Below are 20,477 nucleotides of genomic sequence, written 5' to 3' on the forward strand. Positions count from 1 at the left end.
TTGTTCAAAATTGTCTCTTTTTTGAGTGAATTGTTAATGGCTTGTGGATTACTGGATCACTTAAAGGATGGTCGGGTTTGATGAAGTGTGTGTGGTCATATGTTAATTGGCGTTCACTTCAGAGAACTCCAGAGAACATGCAGACTCAGAGAACGCCAGAGAACATGCAGACTCCACACAGAAAGACCGTGAGCCCAGGATCGAACCCAGGACTTTTGTATTGTGAGGCACACGTACGAACCCCTGTTCCATCATGCTGCCCCTAATTAGGAACCGGTTAAAAAAAATACCAGTACTTGGTATACATCCATTATTACTGTGAATGAAAAAAATATATATTTTTACAGTCAAATTCTGGCAACTGAGCTACCAGTTTTTTTTTTTTTAATCGTGAACCCTGCGGTCTTTTTTTTACAGTGTGCCTCATCTGCATGTCACTCCTTTAGACAAAATGTTTTAGTTGAACTCCAAATTGCCCAATATTGTGGCGGCGTGGTTTGGTTGGCGGGCGTGCCAGCAACTTGAGGGTTCCAGGTTCAATCCCCACTTCCTCCTGCTCGTCACTGGCGTTGTGTCTTTGGGGAAGATATTTTACGCACCCGCTCCCGGTGCCACCCACACTGGTTTAAATGTAACTTAGATAATAGGTTTCACTATGTAAAGTGCTTTGAGTCACTAGAAAAAAGGGCTATATGAATATGATTTTCTTCACTTCAATATTGAAAGTAAAAGTCAAGGTTAAAAAACAGGGAGGGAAGTCATTTAGCGAGTAAAGTGTGAACAGGCTTGTGATTAATGGTCATCATCACTTTGGAAACGAGAAACCAAACTTGACAGGGGAGAAAAGGAGGCTTAACCAGGTGAGAAAAAAAAGTGGCCGAGCTTGTTTGTCTGTCAGTCCCACGCTTTCACCAACAACTGCTCACAGTAAACGGCCACGTGAAACACTGTGATTAACACACGCTCTCTGGAACCGAATGTGATGGCTTATAACAATCAAGCACTGTCTTGTCCTATTGGATTCAACTTTAACAGACGTTTTCTATCATGTAGATATTTATTCTAAATAGAGACGACAACTTTCCCAAGGATTTTGTGAGTTGTGTTCACGTTTACACAGGAATGTCGTAAGTTGCGTTTGTCGACATTCCTCCAAGAGCTAAGGCTCAGCTGGTTATGACGCTTCTTTAGGAAACTTTTATAAATGTGAAGTGAAGAGGAGATGTATGTTGCTACCAGTGCGAGATAGCACACACATGCAAAAAATTATGTTTTGTGTATAATTTGCCTGCAAACACTGTGATATTTGCCCATGAAAATGTCTGCGCTTGAAGCTTAATAAGAGGCTTATGTTCTCAGTCAGTATGAATATGTAGCTATTGAGATCACATGCAAACATCAGTTGTACGCACACATACAAGTTTGATTGATTGATTGATTGAAAAGTTTATTGACATCTTAAAGAATTGAATCCATGTAATGGATTCAATGGGACGGCGTGGCGCAGTGGGAGAGTGGCCGTGCGCAACCCGAGGGTCACTGGTTCAAATCCCACCTAGTACCAACTTCGTCACGTCCGTTGTGTCCTGAGCAAGACACTTCACCCTTGCTCCTGATGGGTGCTGGTTGGCGCCTTGCATGGCAGCTCCCTCCATCAGTGTGTGAATGTGTGTGTGAATGGGTAAATGTGGAAGTAGTGTCAAAGCGCTTTGAGTACCTTGAAGGTAGAAAAGCGCTATACAAGTACAACCCATTTATTTACTTAATGCTTTAAAAAGGTAAATGGATGGCACAAAAAGCCAAAAGGCTTGTTTCCATTGTGGTGCATTAAATAAGGGTGATAGGTCAAATGCAGAGAATAATTTCGCCACATGTAATATGTGTCTGACAATCATTGGTACTTTAACTTTAACTTTAACATTGATTGACACATTCAATAATAAAATATACATAACCTGTAACATGTACATAAAAAAATACGTTTTTTTTTGTTAATTATGTACATATACACAGTATACATGTCAGGTGATTTGAAAGACAATACTGTATATACAAAAAATTGGGAACGGTGGGTATATACACTATGTACAGGACACTATGTACATGACTATGCACATGATTTCAAAAGTGTGCAAAACAGAATGAGAAATTATACAGTGGGGCAAAATAGTATTTAGTCAGCCACCGATTGTGCAAGTTCTCCCACTTAAAATGATGACAGAGGTCTGTAATTTTCATCATAGATACACTTCAACTGTGAGAGACAGAATGTGAAAAACAAATCCAGGAATTCACATTGTAGGAACTTTAAATAATTTATATGTAAATTATGGTGGAAAATAAGTATTTGATCAACCATTCAAAGCTTTCACTCATGGAAGGAGGTTTTGGCTCAAAATCTCACGATACATGGCCCCATTCATTCTTTCCTTAACACGGCGCAATCGTCCTGTCCCCTTAGCAGAAAAACAGCCCCAAAGCATGATGTTTCCACCCCCATGCTTCACAGTAGGTATGGTGTTCTTGGGATGCAACTCAGTATTCTTCTTCCTCCAAACACGACGAGTTGAGTTTATACCAATAGGTGGCTGACTAAATACTTTTTTGCCCCACTGTATATACACTATAACCACATAAACCTGCCTGATGCTTCGGAAAGTTGCTGGGGATCAATTTTAGTTCAGATCAGGTAGAGGTTGAGCTGAGCCATGATTTTATCACAGTGTTAAAATTCAGTAGGGAAGCTCAAATTTTAATGTGTGTTGGTAGTGCATTCCACTGTGTGGTGGCAAAATAGTAGAATGCATTTTTTCCCATGAGGGTCTTGAATTTGGGGGGGACGAGGTCTGAGGAACTCCCTCTCGTGTAGTACCTGTGAGCATCACTTACACTGATGAAATGGTTTGACAGGTACTTGGGGACAGTTTCTCTGAGTATTTTGAATACCAGGCACATTGCAATTTGGTGTACTCTTTCGTCAACTCTAAGCCATCCCAATTTGGTAAAGTGGGCTTGAGTTAGGTGAGTCCTGTATTGGAGGTTGAGCAGGCGTCTCACCAGCTTGTTTTGGGAAGTTTGCAGTTTTGTTTTTAGTGGCTTGGGGATACTGGTGAACCATGAGGTGGAGGCGAAGTCAAAATGACACTGTATGAGGGCACTGGCGAGGGTCTTTAGTGTATCCCTGTTGATAAACGCAGAAATCCTTCCCAAAAATTTAGTTTTATTATTGATCTTGGTGATTGCTTTTAATGCCATTTTTTCACTCAAAAGAGTATTGTCCAATATGCGACCTAGTTAAATTATCTTGTCTTTGCTGGTGATTATGATATCACCTGCTTCAATCGTAAAGCCAAGGGATTTAGGTAGTGCTTGGACCCAAATAGGATGGACTCTGTTTTACCCAGGTGGCTTCATAGGCAATAACTCCTTTTTTCTGTGTGTGTTTTGGATCATTTATTTCACGCAGTTGCTGTATGTTTCTGTGCGCTCATTCATATTCATTCTTAATTATATATTTCTGGTTGTGCGACTTCTCAATTTGCACATGAACAAGTGCGTCAGAGCAATTAGGTCACAGTCGGCTCATTGTTACACACAATAAAAGAGGTATATTTAACAAGGAAGTAGTAATCTGAAAATACTTTTACCCAAAATGGCCTCAAAAACCATTAATGCAATTGTTTAAAAAAAAAATATATATAATACATTTTTTAAATATGTTTTTTATTTTGATTTAAAACATTTTTAATGTAATTTTTATTTTTCATTATTTATTCTCACGCACTATATTCAGATCATAGCATGACATTTTATGATTTCATAATAAACAGTTTTTTATTAACATAGTTGTATAGTATTTGCAAAATATATAATAAAATAAAAACAAAAATAGCAATAAAATAAAAAATAAATACATTTCAAGTTGTGGCCAGCACTGTGGCACAGGGTTTAGTACGTGTACCTCACAATACGAAGGGCCTGGGTTTGATCCTGGGCTCGGGATCTTTCTGTGTGGCGTTTGCATGTTCTCCCCGTGACTGTGTGGGTTCCCTCCGGATACTCCGGCTTCCTCCCACCTCCAAAGACATGCACCTGGGGATAGGCTGATTGGCAACACTAAATTGGCCCTAGTGTGTGAATGTGAGTGTGAATTTTGTTTGTCTATTTGTGTTGGCCCTGTGATGAGGTGGCGACTTGTCCAGGGTGTACCCCGCCTCCCGCCCATGTGCAACTCCAGCAGCCCCCGCAGCCCCGTAACGGACAAGCGGTCGAAAATGGATGGTGTTTAAATGTGATTGCATTATGAATAAGTTTAAATACAATTTTAAAGGAAGCGATACACACTCACTTATTGTGATACAGTTCATCATCTGATGGTTTGATATGAGAACACTGTATCAGTCACTGTATTGTCAAAAAACTGGTCCCTAATGCATTAATGGTGCAAAAGAAAGGGTTCAATTCCCAGGAACTCTGTGGCTACGCATGAAAGAAAACGCCAAAAATAAAATAATTATTAAAACACTAATAAGCGGTAGAAAAATGGATGGCTTAATGGATGTAAAGTTAGTGTATGGAAACTAGAGATTGTTAGCAGTATAGACACTTTTGAGCCAACTCTAGAGCTTCATTTTGACTTAAATCTTCATGGACAAAATATACAAATATATTAAAATATATAAAACGGTCAAGCAAAAGTTTTCCGTATCATCAAGTGCAATAAAGAAGGGAACAATTATATCAAAAGCCGCACTATCGCATTTATTCCAATATGCGAACTAAAAAAAAATTGTCAGTTAAGGCAGTGGTTGGATAATGTCGTGTAGATCGGAATCTTATTTCTTTTGCCCTAAAATTGGGGCGAAGTGGTTCGGTTGGTAGAGTGGCCGTGCCAGCAACTTGAGGGTTCCAGGTTTGATTCGCGCTTCCGCCATCCTAGGCACTTCCGTTGTGCCCTTGGGCAAGATACATAACCCACCTGCTCCCGGTGCCACCCACACTGCTTTAAATGTAGCTTAAAGATCAAAATAATGGGTTACACTATGTAAAGCGCTTTAAATCACTAGAGAAAAAGCCCTATAGTGTATATCTTCACACTTCACATATATCAACAATATTTACATACAATCGTGGTCAAAAGTTTACAGACACTTGTAAAGAACATAAGGTCATGGCTGTCTTGACTTTCCAATAATTTCTACAGCTCTTATTTTTTTGTGATTGAGTGATTGGAGCACATACTTGTTGGTCACAAAAAATATTCATCAAGATTGGTTGTTTAATGAATTTATTTTGGGTCTTCTGAAAATGTGACCAAATCTTCTGGGTCAAAATTATACATACGGCAATGTTAGTATTTGGTTACATGTCTTTTGGCAATTTTCACTGCAATAAGGCACTTTTGGTAGTGCCTTATTCAACCAGAAGTGTCTGGTTGAATTTTTCACCACTCCTCTAGACAAAATTGGTGCAGTTCAGCTAAATTGTTGGTTTTCTGACATGAACTTGTTCCTTTAGCATTGTCCACACGTTTAAAGTCAGGACTTTGGGAAGGCCGTTTTAAAACCTTAATTCTAGACATCACATGGACAAAGATAAGACCTTCTGGAGGAACACCATCCCTACCGTCAAGCATGGCGGTGGTAGTATTATGATCTCGGACTCTTTTGCTGTCAATGGAACTGGTGCTTTAAAGAGAGTAAATAGGATAATGAAAAAAGGAAGATTACTTCCAAATTATTCAGGACAACCTAAAATCATCACCCCGGACGCCGGGTCTTGGGCGCAGTTAGGCATTCCAACAGGACAATGACGTCAAAAGTGGTACAGGAATGGCTAAATGAGGCTAGTATTAAGATTTTAGAATGGCCTTCCCAAAGTTCTGACTTAAACGTGTGGACAATACTGAAAAAACAAGTTCATGTCAGAAAAACCAACATATTTAGCTGAAATGCACTCATTTTGTCAAGAGGAGTGGAAATCATTAGAAACTCAATATAGCCTTGACATTAAGTTTTTTACAAGTGTGTGTAAACTTTTCACCACGACTGTACATACATCACTGTAACAAAATACAGCATTTTACTCTCATCTTACATTTTTACAATTGCCTCCCCAATTAAAACTGACATAGGGCTAGTTAGCCTGGGAAGGCTGGCCTTATATAATAGATAAGAGTTGTTGTGAATGCCAGGCAATATTCACAGCTCATGAGCTGTGTTGTAACGCTAAACACACACACACAAACAATCCATTAAAAATCCCATAATCCCATAACAACGCTCCTTACTGCACATGTGTGTGTGTATGAATACGGGTGTGCCGTGCTTTCAGTGTCTGTGACTGTTTGGAGTGTCATCAATGGGAAGAGCCAGATAGCATCTAACAACCAGCCTCAGCAAAAAACCAGGAGCAGACATGAGGATGACAAAACAGTATTGGCTGAGACAAGTCTTCAGTTAGACAATCCCACAATGTCAATAAATTAATATTTGCAGATCAGACATGAGTGTGTGAGTGTGTGTGTGTGTGTGTGTGTATGTGCGTGTGTGTGTGTGTGTGTGTGTGTGTGTGTGTGTGTGCGTGTGTGTGTGTGTGTGTGTGTGTGTGTGTGTGTGTGTGTGTGTCTGTGTGTGCGTGTGTGTGTGCATGTGTTTGTAACGGAGCACCTGAGACGTGAAAATCAAACCTGTAAAGTTTAGACACTACCGCGTGATAACCATCTCGAGATGAGTCTTTGGTTGTTTGGCCAACAAGCACTTCTTCTGTCAAGAAGTGTGCTGCAGAGCTAACGGTTCCGCTTTGACTCGCAACAGACATTGTCAAGTGGCGCTCAAACAGGTGGGGACATGTGGACAGTGGATTTGCATCTTATTTACATCCCAGTTAGATGCCTGGAGTGAGGAGGGGGCGCTTGATTGAAAAGCAACTGTCTTCCAAGATGAAGGGATGGCGTTGAGATAGGAATAGATGAGGAAAAAGAAGTGGATATTAGGAGAAATATTGGGAAATGTCCTGTAGGGATAGGGTTGAGTCATTGAGACTGCAATGATGCGTGTTTGCTGTCATGATTCATGCATTTATGACTCCCTTATAGAACCGCAGCTCTCAGGCACTCGTGCAGTTAAAAGACCGAGATATAATTATCTTTATACTCACTTGTGTTGCCAGATGTTTATACAGTCATGGCTGTGAGGTGAGTCATTTTCAGTGGGTAGTAAAACCATACTGTTCAATCAATTGGCCACTGATAAGTATTGGCCAGTTTTGAGAGAAAGTAAGTGATTGATTGTCTTTCAATCACAAAAGCCGATCTAGCCAGCAGCTGATTGTGTTAGCTCTCCTAAATAAACGATCCCCAACTCAATTGTGGCAAATACACTGCATTTCTTAGTATATTAATTATCAAGTGTTATTATCACTGGAGTTCTCGAGGACAAAGCTAAACATGTTACTCACAGACTAAAGTCTGGAATATACCCTGTTGTCGTGTAGCTTGCATAGGCGACACCGTCATGCACCCTACCCTACGTAGCCCGCGGCAAGGCTTGCAGCCACCGCGAAAAAATCCTAGATCTGCGTTGCCGATGACGCAGAGCTGTGATTGGTCAGTTTTTGCCAAGGAGTGTCCCTGTACACAGGCGAGCAGACTTTGTGCTTGAAATGCACAGATTGTGGTATGAAAAAAAAAAAGGGGGATTAAACATTCAAATGAAAACTGATATTGTGTACTGAACATCTCGGCGTGCTGTAAAAATAATTATTAAATGTGTGTTTTTCAGCTTATTCTGTTTTTGTTGCGTCCAAAAGAAGTCACAATGTACGACACTCTTTTTAAATTGTATCGCCATTATCAAGAATACCATGTACCGTTACTTCACTAAAACTGACATAGTAGCTACACATTATTTACTTGGTTATGTGAAAATGTTGTTTAAAAAAAGTATTTTAAAAAATCTGTCCATGCTGGTTGGCTTATACGTCACATAGATACATACACATCCATCCATCCATTTTGTACCGCTTATTCCCTTTTGGGGTCGCGGGGGGCGCTGGCGCCTATCTCAGCTACAATCAGGCGGAAGGCGGGGTACACCCTGGACAAGTCGCCACCTCATCGCAGAGATACATACACATATTGATGTTTTTTCCTGTAATTGAGGATTAACTTGGAACTCATTCTAGACAAAGGATTTCCCAAGTCACTATGTCACACGGACGTCTCTCTGGACTTGCTATCATCAGCATCACTTGCACAACAGATTTGGTATGATAATATAAATAGGGAGTTTTCATTAAAAACAGCTAAAAAAAGTCTGATTTTAGACTTTACACCTGTGATATATATGCTTAACCAGGGGTCAGATTAGGTTTTAATATAAATTTTCTTTATTTCGTTATATTTATTTTATGTTGATGGCGTGTAATCCCAGAATGCAGAGAAGACGTGCAGATAGAAGGTTGTTTAATTCGGTACAAAGCAGAAGAAAAATATCATAGATCAAGCAAGAATTCAAAAAGTAACAGAACCGATGGAGAGAAAAAGGTGGAACTAAATCGAACTAATTACCAACATGGAGCAGGTGTACTGCCAGTACAAGACACACAAGCTACAGGTGCTGCAAAACACACAGACCAAACAGGAAATACTATCAAAACAAGAGCACCAGGACAGGAAATGTTATGTGGGATCATGGCACATTTGTATTTGTGTAATGAAGAATTTGTGCGATTTACATTGGTGTTTATGTTAAAATACCGTATTTTTCGGACTATAAGTCGCAGTTTTTTTCATACTTTGGCCGGGGGTGTGACATATACTCATTCGCGGAAGAGACGAAGAAAATGTCAGCAATCGTCACACACACGTCAGCAATCGTCACGTCAACCAATAAGAATTCGGCGGGGGAGTGTCATGGCAGAAGTGCATTGTGGGTCATGGAATGCTAACTGCTATATGCTAAATGCTACTGCCGTGGCTATTATAATGGATCATTTCATCGTTGGCGGTAACTTATAAAAACTGAGAAGGGCTGAAAAAAATTGGACCGAAAATGAAACCATGTACTGCAGTTTACAAGCTGGACGTAGTGAAATATGCAGCAGAAAACGACAAGAGGAAGCGGCGCATACCTTTGGAGTTGGCAGAGTTGTTTAGAAGCAACATCGAGGAAGAAGATTTCATCGGATTTAGCGATTAGGAGTGACAGATTGTTTGGTAAACGTATAGCATGTTCTATATGTTATAGTTATTTGAATGACTCTTATCAAAATATGTTACGTTAACATACCAGGCACCTTCTCAGTTGGTTATTTATGCGTCATATAACGTACACTTATTGAGCTTGTTGTTCACTATTCTTTATTTATTTTAAATTGCCTTTCAAATGTCTATTCTTGGTGTTGGATTTTATCAAATAAATGTCCCCCAAAAATGCGACTTATATTACAGTGCGATGTATACAGTGGGGCAAAAAAGTATTTAGTCGGCCACCGATTGTGCAAGTTCTCCCACTTAAAATGATGACAGAGGTTTGTAATTTTCATCATAGGTACACTTCAACTGTGAGAGACAGAATGTGAATAAAAAAATCCAGGAAATCACATTGTAGGAATTTTAAAGAATTCATTTGTAAATTATGGTGGAAAATAAGTATTTGGTCAACCATTCAAAGCTCTCACTGATGGAAGGAGGTTTTGGCTCAAAATCTCACGATACATGGCCCCATTCATTCTTTCCTTAACACGGAACAATCGTCCTGTCCCCTTAGCAGAAAAACAGCCCCAAAGCATGATGTTTCCACCCCCATACTTCACAGTAGGTGTGGTGTTCTTGGGATTCAAATCAGTATTCTTCTTCCTTCAAACACGACGAGTTGAGTTTATACCAAAAAGTTCTATTTTGGTTTCATCTGACCACATGACATTCTCCCAATACTCTACTGTATCAACCATGTATCCATTTTGGTAAAAACTCAAGTCGTCGTTTTTGGAAGAAGAAGAATACTGAGTTGCATCCCAAGAACACCAGACCTACTGTGAAGCATGGGGGTGGAAACATCATGCTTTGGGGCTGTTTTTCTGCTAAGGGGACAGGAAGATTGATCCGTGTTAAGGAAAGAATGAATGGGGACATGTATCGTGAGATTTTGAGCCAAAACCTCCTTCCAGCCGTGAAAGTTTTGAATGGTTGACCAAATACTTATTTTCCACCATAATTTACAAATAAATTCTTTAAAGTTCCTACAATGTGAATTCTTGGATTTTTTTTTTCACATTCTGTCTTTCACAATTGAAGTGTACCTATGATGAAAATTACAGACCTCTGTCATCATTTTAAGTGGGAGAACTTGCACAATCGGTCACTGACTAAATATTTTTTTGCCCCACTGTATATGTTTTTTTCCTTCTTTATTATGCATTTTCGGCCAGTGCGACGTATACTCCGGAGCGATTTATAATCCGTAAAATACGGTACTGTATTTATTGCTACTTTTTTTTAGGAAACTAGTGGGATCGAACAGATGAAAAACAACTTTAAGGTGATAAAATCTGAAGCGAAATTGTATAATTATGCCTGATGCAAAAGGGAGTGCAATGCACAGAAGAAAGGGATGGAGAAAAGTATCTTGGGGCACACCACAAAGGAGAGTTTCACATGAGAGTACCAGAAGTAGAGAGTACAGGAACTGAAACAGTCCAGCGCTAAACTTGCGGATACACATCCATTATTTAAGAGGGACAAGATGCAAAACGCGATCAAGCGACGCCCTGCATCAACGTCAGATTCAGGTTAAATCCCCCTGCCTCTCAACCACAAGGTCTTCAAACAGCGCTGTGTCAAGTCAGCATCCCGGCAGACCCACCGCCATCAACAGCTCGTATACCCATAATCCCCCCACCTCCTTGTTTTCATCCCTCACTGCACTGTCCCATGTCCTCAGTGCAAACATAAACAAGCTCCAAGAGAAGCAGGTGTCTTTCCTCTGGGATAAATAAACAGCAAACCAGGATCCTGGAGCAAGGCAAGAGCTTCTGTGTGTTTGTTTGTATGTGCATGTGTGTGTGTGTGTGTGTGTGTGTGTGAGAAGTTTGTTGAGGGGGGAGGGGTATTACAGTTAGTTTCTGTCCCACGTGTGTGGGTAAGGGAGGCGTTGCTCCAAATATTGCTGATAGCATCTCCTAAGCCCCCTTTGTTTCTAACAAAGCTGTTTGTTTGCACTGAAGGCACTTAGCCTTTGGAGTGTTGTTTGTACTATTTTTATTCTGACCCCTCTACCAGCTATTTCAGAGGTTCAGTACCAAACAAATGAGATAGATCTCCTCCATCCCTCGTTTGGGTGCATGATATTTTTTTGGAGTCTTTAACTGATTTGCCTACTAATTTACCTGCAGTTGGATGGTAATCTACACTGTTTAAAAAATAGTTGGATAACACCAATTCTTCAATGTGCAGTACAATCCACATTAAGTAAGTCAAATTATTGAACTAGCTTTGTCTATATTTTCTAGGGTCCAAAAAGGACCAGTATGATGTTCGCCTGCAGTGAAAAGCTGTTTCCTCAAAAGATATGATGATAAAGTGTTTTTTTATTTTTTATTTTTTTTTAATTTTATTTCATCTTAATATTATTTTGAAAAATAAAATCATTTTTTAAATCCTCTTCTAAACAGTCCGTTATGTACTTCATTTTATGGAAAAATCAAAAAATATATATTTGAAAATAATAATAAATTAAAAATTATAAATAAAAACAAGTGTTTTTAAAGACATGTTTTGAGTACTACTACAATGGGAAATTGAAGTATACAGCAAAGTAGTAAAAATAAAGTACATAAATACTACAGATGTCCGATAACATCGGCCGATAAATGCTTTAAAATGTAATATCGGAAATGATTGGAATCGGTTTCAAAAAGTAAAATTTATGACTTTTTAAAACGTCGCTGTACGAGCGGTACACGGACGTAGGGACAAATACAGAGCAGTTGCGTCTCCCAGTCAGCAATCCCTCCCCCATCTCCTCTCCTACACACAACATAGGAGTTGCAGCCTGACTGCAGCATAAGAAGTTTACTAGCGACGCTGGATGACCTCATCAAACCGCCATGAGCGGAGAATAACAACAACAAGAGTGTGTTGTTGCCGGTGCTGTAGCCGTGGCTAACAAGCTAGCTTGCTCTGTGACTAATGACATGGTTTGGGATTATTTTAATGTGTCTCTGACGGGTAAAAAACTGGCAATTTGCAATGACTGCAAAAAGTTGGTTATGCGAGGAGAAACCAAGACGTCTTCCTTTAATACAAGCAATTTCATCTCCCACCTATTCAAGAATAATAAGGAGATACACGATGAATACAAGCGGAAGATTGATGAAAATCAAACAGCGAAAAAAGTAGTACCACACAGTTGTCGCTTAAAGACTCCGCTGAGAAAAAAACAAAAATACAACAAAGAACACCCCTGTCTCAACGAGGCATTTCAGAAACTCTGACTGACTGGTAAGCCACTTCAAGCACTCACCACTAGTTTGCAGCACATTTGTGTTACTCATACAAATACGTTAGAGCAGGGCAGATTGAGCCCAGTTTATAATTTCCTGTTATACAGTATGCCAGGTAGTCTTGCACTAAAGGGGGATTATGTTATTGTTTACTTTATGACTGTAGTATACTCTGGACTGAAGCTGTGTGCCTTCATTGTTTTTGTAGCTGTTGTTTTGAGACATGTTTAAAAAAAATATAAAATAATGCACTTTTTGAAAGTCAAAATATTGTACTTTCCAAAGTTGTCATGGGTCTCTGTTTTGAGGCATGTTAAAAAAATAATGCACTTTGTGACTTCAATAATAAATATGGCATTTTTTTCCATAAATTGAGTTGATTTATTTTGGAAAACCTTGTTACATTGTTTAATCCATCCAGCGGGGCATAACAACAAAATTAGGCATAATAAAGTGTTAATTCCACAACTGTGTATATCGGTATTGGTTTATATCGGAATTGGTAATTAAGAGTTGGACAATATCGGAATATCGGATATCGGCAAAAAAGCCACTATCGTACATCTCTAATAAATACATTACAATGCTCGATAACATTAAAGTTCAAGTTAATTTGTACTGAGTTAACTTTAATACACGTTCAAAATAAAGGTAACTTGAACAGATATACAAAGTAAATACAGCACAATACTGTAACATGTTTTTTATCCTTGATGGTAATTTAAATAAATTCAAACCTACCTAATTCATCATTTTGATATTTTGAAAAAGGCAAAGGCAATCCAGAAAATGTGATTTTCAGTTCACAAAGCTTGCTAGTGAATACATAATCCAGGAAATACAAAAATAAATGAACGAAAATATTGGTAAATAATGAACAAAATACACATGCGTAAGTTGGGCCCAGAAATAAATAAGTTAAATTGGTGAAAATTGAAAGTGGAAAAAAAAAAACGATTGTACAACAAATACCACAAACACTACTCCCAAACAGTTGGGGATATTCAACTTTGGAGAGAAATGTCAAGATGAAGCTAAAATGCTAAAACTTAATTTGATTTTTTCTCAACTTTTAAATGCACATCTCTGATGTTTCACTACTTTTTTTTGTGTGAAATTGCTTTTCTCTCAGGAACCGAAGGGCAAAATTCACAACAAGGGCGTGACTCATGAATGGACCAATAAATGGTGTGTAGGTTAAATTATTATTGGTATCTAAACAGTGCTCACCTTTTGACAAGACACCCAGACCCTAAACAATTTCTCATTACCTTGCCATTGGGAGGCTTCAAACAGGAAGTGGCCACTGATTGTTGAGTGTCACAATGTCATCAATAGGATTCAATCAGGAGCGCCCTCCCTAAACGTAGATTACGTGCTGTGTCAGGCCCCGCGATCCAAGAAGAGCCCCATTTTGCATCAAAGAACGCATTTAAAATTCCAATTCATGAATAACAGTACGCTTCATAATACATTTTACTGCATACCTATTCCTAGCCCTTTCCTGCTCCATCACTGATGAGAATATGATGCAAATGTTATTGTCCCCCGTGGTACGCGATTATACTGGTTTCGAACGGAATCAGGATGTATGCAAATTTACATTTTAATTAGGTTAATTTTGTAATTTTGCACAAAACAAATAAATCATTGTCCATTTTTTTTCTTTTACCTTGAAGAAGTACACTATTCAATGGAGAATTAAAGGAACATTTTAAAAGATATGGGAACCCTTTTTAGTATATTTTCATAACTTTAAATCTGATTAAGCACAGAATATCTACATTTTGCACTTTATTGCTTATTTATTTATCGGTTTGTACTATAATTATGTTTTTATGTTGTGGTTTTTACTTAAATAGTACTACCTCCTCAGGCTGCAGCTTGACCACAGCTGCGAGTTGTTTTTCTCCCTGAATAAATCTCTCATTTTATGTACAACTGATGTTGGTTACATGTAAGACTGAATAATAGACAGAATGTAATCCGTCACAGTTAACATTGATTGTTAACGGATATTCACTGTGAAAATCAGTTTTTATCAACTCCCCATTACCTCAAGCAAAACCATAAAACATACAGTAGCAGTATGACAACAATAAATAAAAACATTAAAAAAAAAATACCACCTTTAAAGGCTTACTGAAACCCACGTCGCGGTATGAAGACGTCTCGGGTTGTAGCGGATATTATTTTCCAGCCCGATACAAACTATAAGTAGTCTGCTTTAATCGCATAATTAAACAATATTCTGGACATCTGTGTTACTGATTCTTTTGCAATTTGTTCAATTATTAATGGAGAAGTCAAAGTAGAAAGATGGAGGTGGGAAGCTTTTAGCCTTTAGCCACACAAACATAGCTGGTGTTTCCTTGTTTAAAATTCCCGGAGGTGAAGCTTTACGATGGATCAGAGCGGTCAAGCAAACATGGATCCCGACTACATGTCAACCGGCAGTTTTAGGTGAGAAAATAGTGGTCATAAGTCGCCTCTTACCGGATATCAGCGGAGCTTCTGTCCTGCTGCAGCTGCATGACTTCTCTCAGAGACTCTGGCGTCAACACACCCGTGGCCACACCCCTCCGACTTTCAGGTACTTTTTAACTCACTAAAACACTAGCAACACAATAGGCAGATAAGGGATTTCCCAGAATTTTCCTAGTAAATGTGTCTAAAAACATCTGAATCGCTCCCACTGCATTCGCCTTTTTTTTTCTTTCTAGTCCTTCACTCTAAATTTCCTCATCCACAAATCTTTCATCCTCACTCAAATTAATGGGGAAATTGTCGCTTTCTCGGTCCGAGTAGCTTTAGCTGCTGCTGGCTATGATTGTAAACAATGTGAGGATGTGAGGAGCCCTACAACCCGTGACGTCACGCGCACATCGTCTGCTACTTCTGGTAAAGGCAAGGCTTTTTTATTAGTGATCAAAGGTTGCGAACTTTATTGTCGATGATCTCTACTAAATCCTTTCAGCAAAAATATGGCAATATCGCGAAATGATCAAGTATGACACATAGAATGGACCTGCTATCCCCGTTTGTATAATAAAATCTCATTTCAGTAGGCCTTTAAAGGTGGTAGTTTCTGAAATATGTTCATTATCTGTTGTTGCGTTTTGTTTCGTTTTTGGTTGTATTTAATTTTCAAACTTCCCATAAAGATTTTATACCTTTAATTGAATTTCTGGAAAATTAATAAAAATATATGTGATTAAAAAAAAATAATAATAAAATAAAGTCTGGTTAAGAAATTCTGCCCTGGGCCCCAACTTAGTGTATTGTTTTGTTAGGGTTCGATTTTATTTTCAAAATTCTCATAAAGACTTCCTGCCTGTACTTGAATTACTATAACATTTATAAAAGTATATTTGATTAAAAAAAAAATAAAAAAATTCAAGTTTGATTTTATTTTTAAAAATTGTTTCACCCAAATAAAAAGGGCTGCGTTTGTTATGTTGGGGGATCCCTCAAAATAAAATTCTGTCTAAGGCCACAGTTTATTTTTTATTTTTTTATTTTTTGGTTTTATTTTATTTTCAAACTTCCGATAAAGATTTCCTAACTGTACTTGTATTTCTGAAATACTAATACAAAGGCAAGTTCCCAGATAAAATAAAAATAGCAAAATTCATATCACTTTAAAAGACTGCAATCAAACACCGGTTTACAAACTACAGACCTGTTTCTCTATTTCTACAATTTTCTAAAATTATAAAAAGAATGTTTAACAACAGATTGGACAAATTCATGAATAAAAATGAAATACTCGCAGACAACTAATATGGATACAGATCCAACATTTCAACATCAATGGCAATAACCAAAATAACGGAAGAGATTACCAATGCAATAGACAGTAAACAGTGTGCAGCAGCAGTGTTTATGGATTTAACAAAAGCATTTGACACAATCAATCATCCATCCATCCATTTTCTACCGCTTGTCCCTTTTGGGGTCATATCTTAATAAACAAATTAGAATAGCATGGCATCACAGGGTTAGTCTTGAACTGGGTAAGAACTAAGACGCTACTTAACCAACAGGAAGCAACTCGTGAAGCTAGGCGAACACACGTCTACAGAGCAGAATGTAATTTGTGGCGTACCTCAGGGATCAATACTGCGACCAAAATTGTTCAATCTTTATATAAACAACATTTGTAGAGTTACAAAGGACTTCAAAGTATTATTATTTGAAGATGATACAACTGTGTTTTGTCCAGGAGAAAACACACAGAAGCTAATAGATTTAACTGGAAACCTCATGTAAAAAATATACAACATAAAGTAGCAAGAAACACATCAATAATGAATAAAACAAAACATGTTCTGGACCAAAAATCACTTTATATTCTCTAATGCTCACTAGTGTTACCATATCTGAGGTATTGTGGAGACATATGGAGAAACAATCACAAATGTGTGCTGCATTCACTAACTGTATTACAACACAGATCAGTTAGAATAATACATAATGTTGGATATAGAGAACATACAAACCCTTTATTTTAAAATCACAAATATTTAAGTTCAACGATTTGGTGCATCTGCAAACAGCTAAAATTATGTACAAAGCACATTATTACCCGCAAAAATGTACAACAATTCTTCTCAACATAAGAGGAGAAATATAACCTTGGAGGAAAACCACATTTCAAACATTTGTATGGAAGTACAACCCTTAAGATCATTAACATATCAGTATGTGGAATTAAATCATGGAATGGATAAATAAAGAAATCAAACAAAACACTTATATGATTCAGATTAAGAGACTGTTCAAACTACAAGTGTTCACAAAGAACAATTATGATGAACATCTTGAAACTTTTTTTTTAAAATGAGATAATGATTATTTATCTATTTGATATTTGTTTTTTACTTAGGGTATATTTATTTATTTATTATGTATTATGTATTATTTATTTATTTATTCACTGTTCTGTTAAAAACAGAAAAAAGGAAATGTGATAAAACTGTTATGATATGAAAAGAGGTAAGATAAAATAAGGTCTGCTTCTTCCTACTCCTTTTCGGACATGCTGCAATGAAACAACTGGAAATATGTGATGCATTACATTTCATCGTATGCATTTTCAAAAAAACTGAAACTGGACTGAACTGAACTGAATATATTTGGTATAATTAAAAAATTAATAAAGTTGGATTTTTTTTCACATAAAAAAGCGTGAATTGGTAGGGTCGGATTCTCACAATAAAATTATGCCTACGGCCCTAATTTTGTGTTTTGTTTTGATTCAATTTTATTTCCAAAGTTCCTGTAAAGATTTCCTACCTGTACTTGAATTTATGTAATTTTAAAACAAATATATTTAATAATAAAAAAAAAGAAATAAAGTTTGATGAAAAAAAAATGATTTACACGGAATTGTATACATATATTAAATAATAAATAAATCAAATTCTGCCTCGGGGCCCAATTTATTTTTTTTATTTTCAAACTTCCTGTAAAAACCTCTACACCTGTACTTCAATTTCTGTATTATTAAGTGAAGTGAAGTGAATTATATTTATATAGCGCTTTTTCTCTAGTGACTCAAAGCGCTTTACAGAGTGAAACCCAATATCTAAGTTACATTCAAACCAGTGTGGGTGGCACTGGGAGCAGGTGGGTCAAGTGTCTTGCCCAAGGACACAACGGCAGTGACTAGGTTGGCAGAAGCGGGAATTGAACCTGCAACCCTCAGATATGTTTTATAATAAAAACAATTCAGGTTGATTAAAAAAGTATAAAATAAGTTTCACATAAATGGTAAACGGGTTGTACTTGTATAGCGCTTTTCTACCTTCAAGGTACTCAACGCGCTTTGACACTACTTCCACATTCACCCATTCACACACACATTCACACACTGATGGAGAGCTGCCATGCAAGGCGTTAACCAGCACCCATCCGGAGCAAGGGTGAAGTGTCTTGCTCAGGACACAACGGACGTGACGAGGTTGGTACTAGGTGGGGATTGAACCAGGGACCCTCGGGTTGCGCACGGCCACTCTTCCAACCACGCCACGCCGAAAGTAAAAACAGCTCAAAATATAATTCTGCTGGAGACCCCAATTTAGCAAGGCCCTGCTTGCAACCATGACTGGAAGAATTGCAGAGAGGAACAGATGTCAGCGCCATAATAGAAAGCAAGGTGTCTTAAAAGTAGTGAAACATATTTAAAATTAAAGGCCTACTGAAACCCTCTACTTCCCACCACGCAGTCTGATAGTTTATGTATCAATGATGAAATATTAACATTGCAACAGATGCCAATACGGCCTTTTTCGTTTACTAAATTGCAATTTTAAATTTCCCGGGAGTTTTTTCTTGAAAACGTCGCGTAATGATGACGTGTATGCGTGACGTCACGGGCTGTTAGGAAATATGAGCGCTGCGTACACACACAGCTAAAAGTCGTCTGCTTTAACGGCATAATTACACAGTATTTTGGAGATCTGTGTTGCTGAATCTTTTGCAATTTGTTCAATTAATATTGGAGAAGTCAAAGTAGAAAGATGGAGTTGGGAAGCTTTAGCCTTTAGCCACACAAACACACGGTGATTCCTTGTTTAAAATTTCCTATGGATCAGAGCTGTCAAGCGAACATGGATCCTGACCGAATGTCAACCAGCAGGTTTCGGTGAGAAAATTGTGGTAAAAAGTCGCTTCTTACCGGAGATCAGCTGAGCTTGCCCAGTCCATAAAGCTGTCGTCGACTTCGCTGAGACATTGGCGTCAAGACACCCGTGGACAAACCCCTCCGACTATCAGGTACTGTTAAACTAACTAAAACACTATCAACACAATAGAAAGATAAGGGATTTCCCAGAATTATCCTAGTAAATGTGTCCAAAAACATCTGAATCCCTCCAAATGCAATCGCGTTTTTTTTCTTAACTTTTTTTTTATTTTTTTCTTTCTAGTCCGTCGCTATCAATATCCTCAAACACGAATCTTTCATCCTCGCGCAAATTAATGGGGAAATTGTCGTTTCCTCGGTACGAATAGCTGTTTTTGTTGGAGGCTCCCATTAGAAACAATGTGAATATGTGAGGAGCCATCAACATGTGCCATCATTGTCTGCGACTTCCGGTAGAGGCAGGGCTTTTCTCTTAGCACCAAAAGTTGCGAACTTTATTGTGGATGTTCTCTACTAAATCCTTTCAGCAAAAATATGGCAATATCGCGAAATGATCAAGTATGACGCATAGAACGGACCTGCTATCTCCGTTTGAATAAGAAAATCTCATTTCAGTAGGCCTTTAACACACCTGTTAAAGTTGCAAAAGGTCAAATTTCCCTAACCTTTTGTGAGAAGTGCATGTATTGTGTTTTGCTTTTAAATTAAAACAGCCAAATGTGATTTATAATGAACATTTTTAGCCTATCCATCACATTTCAGCACCATTGTAACTAGGGGTGTGGGAAAAAATCGATTCGAATATGAATCAAATCTAATACGTTGTGCGATTCAGAATCGATTCTCATTTTTAAAAAAATCGATTTTTATTTATTTATTAATTTTTACTTTATTTTACTTTTTTATTTTGATTTTTTTATCAATCCAACAAACCACTACACAGCAATACCATAACAATGCAATCTAATTCCAAAACTAAACCTGACCCAGCAACACTCAGAACTGCAATAAACAGAGAAATTGAGAAGACACAAACACGACACAGAACAAACCAAAAATAGTGAAACAAAAATGAATATTATCAACAACAGTATCAATATTAGTTATAATTTCAGCCTAGCGGTGATTAAAAATCCCTCATTGACATTATCATTAGACATTTATATAAAAAAAAAAGAACAATAGTGTCACAGTGGCTTACACTTGGATCGCATCTCATAAGCTTGACAACACACTGTGTCCAATGTTTTCACAAAGATAAAATAAGTCATATTTTTGGTTCGTTTAATAGTTAAAACAAATTTACATTATGGCAATCAGTTGA

Source organism: Nerophis ophidion, linkage group LG03 (genome assembly GCF_033978795.1).
Source record: "Nerophis ophidion isolate RoL-2023_Sa linkage group LG03, RoL_Noph_v1.0, whole genome shotgun sequence".
NCBI lineage: Eukaryota > Metazoa > Chordata > Actinopteri > Syngnathiformes > Syngnathidae > Nerophis > Nerophis ophidion.